Raw genomic sequence first — 6,000 nt, forward strand, 5'->3', positions numbered from 1 at the left:
TTTGCTTCCAAATATTTTTGGAGTACTGGGGAGGGAAGAAACATGTGGATTATGGATGCCTGCTCCATTAGAAAGGAATTCCCATCTGTTCAGTCATGGATCATTTTGTGATGGAACCCTTCAAGTTCTAGTTACAAGAAACAGAAACTGCTATGAGGCTGATAGACTTGTCAGTCTATATGTATTTTAAGTAAAATAACAATAAATGATTTTTAAAAACCTTCTACAGTATGTGTCAGCATTCCTCACTCCATACATATGCTGGTTGGTAAAGTGCATGGTGATGCTTCTGTTTTAGCAAACAAGATCAAGCAAAGTCTGGGTGGCTATCTGCCCGAGTTGGAATCACTGATATCTGAGTGTCCTGCCAACTTGATGATTCTGTGAGTCCATGGCTTCAGTCTTATGGTCCTGAGGGCTCCAACCTCTGAGCAAGGAATCTAACACCTGCCCCCACCCCACCCCCAGTATGGTATGGATTGGACAGAGGAATCCAAAGGACAAAGTTCAATCAGCTCTGTACTGCCCTGAGGGCGTAAATGAATATTTCAACCAGCCAGGTGAGCTAGCCTAAATATCATCCCCCCCCCCTCCTCCTCCTCTTCTTCTTCTTCTCTAAGTAAACACATAGGCAATAAAGTGGATGAAGCTACTCTTCCACATATATGCTGCTAGCTTGTCATCGGCAGAGTCCAGGATCTGTCAGAATATGCCTAAATTGGAATATTCTGAGCAACATCATAGCTGAGCTGGAACAGAATTCTCAATTCAGCACCAACATTCTCAAAGCTCACAACAAGAGCAAAGCACTCATTAAAACCATCATATTTATGGATCATAAAGATCAGAATTATGCTAAAGGTCCTTGCCACAAGGTTAAATGTGATTATTTCTGCCTTCGTTAGATGAGCCTCCTAAAGAACTGCTATGCAGTGGATGGTATCAACACTTTTAATCAGTGCATTTTGACATTTCATTTGTCCTATAGTAATTCAGTGGCTGCAGTCTCACCCATAGTAATTCTATGAGATCAAGGGAAGGAAGGAAGGGGGAAGAGAGAGAGATTTATATTTCAGTGAGCACAGCACCTCTCTGCTATTAATTAACACATCCTGACTTTTTTAGGCTTCTGTGAGAACTTGAAAAAAGATGCTGCTGTTTCAGGAGTCAGCTAAAATTAATGTGGGCTGAGAAGTTAAAGATACTCTACCAAATCATTTTCAAAGTGTGCTTAATCCTAATAATCACGTTTTTAAAATAAAGTTTGCCATATTTGGCTTGTTGAAAGAAGCTTACACAAAGGTTGTAGTTTCTGGCTTGGTGCCTTAACTACTACATCAAACTGGCTCTTTTTGTAGAGTAGACCTTCCAAAATAGGCTCTGGTATGTCCACATGAAAAGATTTATCTATCTTCTGCATATCTACTTAGAGGCCTAATTAAGACACAACTCACTTGAATGGAATCTCAGAATGTGCTAAATGCTCAATGGCTCAATCTTGTGGTGTGTGTTGTACATATCAAGGAAAGTGCTTCTGGCCTTCTCTGGAGTTTCTTCCATTCTGAATGAAACTTAGCTAAGAGGAGCCAGTGAGGAAACTAAATTACATTATGTCTGTCAAACAAGCAAACCACAGAATAAACACAGCGACTCCACCCCAATATACCATTACTCCTTTCAGTATACTACTACTAGAGAAAAGCTATTTGACATTGCCCATATAGCTAATATGGGGAGTACAGCTTTTGTAGCCTCCAGCTGACTGGAACCCAAGCACCTTTTCATTTAGAAGTTGACATTCTCCTGCACCATATGATGCTATCCTCCCTGTCAGGAATCCTGGTGGATCCCATCCTGGATCCCTGAATCACAGGCCTTTCCTTCAGAGGCAGGAACTACAGATGGCTCCAGTTTGGAGAGCAATATAATTCCCACCTGAGAGTCAGATGACTTCTGTAATGTAAAGAGTACAGCATCGAAGTCTTAGAGCCATGCTTCCTAGACTTGAATTCCCAGTTGCTGAATTAAAAGGCTCATCATTCCTGACCTCTGACAGCATCAGTTAGTAATTATGGGAGTTGTATTCCAACAACCCATGGGATCCAAGGTTAGGACATATCAATTGGGAAGCATCTCTTTTTTTTAAAAAAAAGAACAGAGCAGCAATAGAAATTGATGACTCTTCCAACTAGAGTTGAATCCAATCCTGCCAGAGGTGTATATGTGGGGGTTGTGTGTCTGTGTGAAAGCAGCATTATGCTGATGTGATGGAAGCTCCACCAATTTGTACATGCATCCCACGTATGTAAGGCATTGTTTTTGCCACTTTGACACAAGCTCTGGATCCTGCCAATGCCTCTGAGTGCCACCTAGTGATTAAGCTATAGGAACATGAGGTCCATGCAGAGTGGATCCCAAATTTGATGTCTTCTCCCTGGGAAATGTGTTACAGAAGGATGCTCAGCTCCTTCTGCTGTACCTCATGTCCTCTGTACCGCAAGCCAGCAAAGCCTGCCTGTCCACCCACTCCTGCACTTGCCTGATTGTGATCAAAGATTCTTGCCTGCCTTCAGGCTTAATTATCTACCATTGTTATTTGCTCCAAATTTAGGAACCTTGCGGCCTAGGTAGAATTTTCTACTGCTGATTTTAGGGCTAGAAGCCACCCTTGGCCTTTGGCTGACATTCTGCACCCACCCTCCAAAAAGGGAACAGGCCCAGGATGAAGAGATGAACAGGGCCAAGACAATGTATTTGATTTCATTTCTTCTGAATGAAAAATGCACTGATATAATTAAACACAAACTGTTTCTCCCTCTGTGTTGCCTGTTCATCCACATTAAAAATTACAAGCATTTGTGAGATGTCCCAAGGCATCAGATTGCATTGTCTCTCTCCTGATCCCCTAAAAAAGACATCCCCGCAGTCCATTCTTTAAAGCCAGACTTGTGTTGCAGAACCACAAGCATGACTGAGAGCTGTTAGATACGAATCTGTAAAAAGCTAATCCATAACTCAGAGGAGTTTTATCAGCCAGGTCAGAGTGACAAGCCAGCAGGGCTGGTTGTTCAGGAATGGATTAAATAATCATTGCAGAATGGCTTTTTCCAGGTAGGAAACACAGCTTAGAGGCCCAGTTGGAAATGGCTTTACTAATAAGGGAACAGAAGAAGGGAACAGTTGTTCTTTTTCTTTTTAATTGGCCCAGTGCCTTAACTTGAAAATAACAAACAAGCATTAAAGAGGTGGAGCTTTTACTTCAGCGATCACAAAATGAATGGGAGAAGCTCTACTTGTTTCCAGACAACTAAGGCAGATATAGGCTAGGGGAAAAAAAAGACCAAACAAACAAAAAAACACCGCACCAGACAATCAAGCAGACAATAAAACCTTAATCAAGGAGCTACCAAGGAGAAAACCATACTCCCCACCAGCACTGGCAAGGCAAGCTACTGTATATAAACAGGGAGCAAACCCCACACTCACTAGCACTGATGATGTTACCTAGTTGGGTAATGAAATGTCTGAAAGCAAACAACCAAGCTCAGAGAGCACCAAGGCCTCCACAGTTCAACCGTGAGCTACAGATATCCTCTTTTATTGAAAAAAAGACCATTAGATGGCTGCAGAGTTTTCTGTATCTCTTTGCCGCCATCAAAGGGTGGCATGGAGTTTTTCAGTCCAGATCCAGTACCATTACTAATAGCTAAAGCTGTGGGTTAAAATCCAATAGGATTTTTAAAAAGTTAGCTTGGGGCAACTCTATCAGATAAAATTGAAAAAGAAAAGGTATGAACTAGATCTTAACCTGTATCTCCAAATTAGTCAGTGTGAACAAGATTATGTCAATGATGTTGCTATAAGCAAAAATAAAATAAAATATCCAGCACCCAGGTATCTTCTCCAAGATATTTATCACTGAATGCTGAAAATACTGGAAGACATTAAAGGCTAAGATAAACAAAGCTTTAAAGAACTGCAAGAGAACTATTCCATACACATTTTTTTTCAAAATCCCCTTTAAAGCCATCAAAATCAGTTGTTCTGTCAAGTTTTTTGAGATGCTGCAAATATATACTGATCGAAACAGCCCATGGCTATATTTGATCTGCCAACATGCCATGGAAGCATGGCCCTGCTCTTTGGTTAGGGCTCTATAAAGCTTTCCATAATTATCCTTAGTTGGACAACAAAAGTTGAATGAGTTGACGTCAGCCCTTTGAGGTAGACCAGGTCAGAAAACTTACAGTCACAAGAAATGCTAGAACTTTACTTTTATTGACTAGGCTATAATAACAGAATCTTGAAAGACTGACAAAGTTTCCCTCTTATACTAAAGAAAGTCATGGTGAAGCTATCTTGAGTTTCTTTCTTAACCCTCCTGTTTTTCCAAGCTAAGCCCATGTTTTCCTAATGGCTGCCACATGTCTTCTTCAAGGCTAATTCTGCACTCCTCTACAGTTCAACATTATCTGGCTAATAGGTATGATGGGCATGACATTGACATGATGCATTATCTTAAGAGGACAACATATATTCCCTTAAAAAGTATCCCTTTTTTGAACTCAGTGTCTTGGTAACTTCATGAATGTAGAGTTTTCTTGGCAAAACTTCTGGGATGTTTTCCAACTCCCCAATGAATCTTCTAGTGATCCAATTGCTATCCTGGTCTTAGCTTTGCTAAGCCAACTTAGCTTTGTGAGATGAGCCAAGGTTGGCTTGGTGCTTCTACTTAGCTGGACTATAGTCCTTATCTCTTGTTTAGCATGCAATCTTCATGCTTAATTAATGTACAGGAAAACTCTGTTTTGATGATATGCAAGAACTTGTTCCAATTGCTGAAAATCATCATCATGTTTATGGAAAAGTATGGTAATATAATAATTAGGATTTTACATGCTTTGAAAATGATTCAGTGCTTCAGACCTCACATTAGTGCAGCACCTCTCTGCCACTGACTAAAGCAGCCTAACTTTTTCAAACTTCTGGGTGAGCCTCCAAAAAGATGTTGATGATTTAGGGAATTGATTCCAACAGCATTTATTTTTAGGGCTCCAGTAGAATGCTGAAAAAAAAAATCCGGCTCTCTTAATGAACAACAGAGAGGTGTTGTGCTTATGCTCACATGCAGTTCAAAGCATTTCTTCTAAATTATTTTTGAACCATGTATAGCTCTAATCATCATGTTCCTAAAATATTAATTTTTAATATTACTATGGTGAACTATAGCAACCAAAATATAACAACAACAACAATACAATAACTATACATTCAAAAAAGAAATTAATACATCATATTGAAAAAAGTGAAGAAAAAGAAAAAGTTCCATATTGCTAAAATAATAAATTTGCTATGTTTGGTTTGCTGAAAAAGGCTTGCATGATGCTTATGTTTTCTTCTTTCTAAAAATATCCCAGATTCTGCCTTACTAAAGTGCAGAGATGTGCAACTCTTTCAAAACAGGTAGAAGGAGCAATTTCCAAAGAAGGGTATAGCCACTGAAAAAGTATAAAATGAAAAACAAACTACTGAAAAGACCTTTATTTTCAGCATAGAATATGTGCTTCCTCTTACATTTTAAATCACAATTAAAATAATGTTATTACAGTACAGTATAGAGTGACAGAAAATGAACCCAGGATTGGACTGTGTTGGGCTACTGTATCTGCACAATAAATATCTTTTTAAAAAAATAGTTTTTATTAAAAGATTTTACATATATAATAAGAAATACATTCAAAGAAAAAATATAGTAAATGTGAGAAAAAGGAAGGAAAGGAAAAGAAGAGACAAAGAAACAAGGAGATAGAAAAACGAAAAAGAACAGAACAGAAAACATGAATATACTATATATATGTCCAAAGTGGTCCCGGCGGTGGTAGGAGGCCTTGGGGCTGTGACTCCTAAGCTGGGAGAATGGCTCCAACAGATCCCAGGAACAGCATCAGAGCTCTCTGTCCGGAAGAGTGCAGTGCTGGGAACGGCTAAGATCCTGCGCAG

The sequence above is a fragment of the Python bivittatus genome, unplaced genomic scaffold, assembly GCF_059951505.1.
Source record: "Python bivittatus isolate LINGU-HERP-01145 unplaced genomic scaffold, Pbiv_v1 ctg000220_np1212, whole genome shotgun sequence".
Classification (NCBI taxonomy): Eukaryota; Metazoa; Chordata; class Lepidosauria; order Squamata; family Pythonidae; genus Python; species Python bivittatus.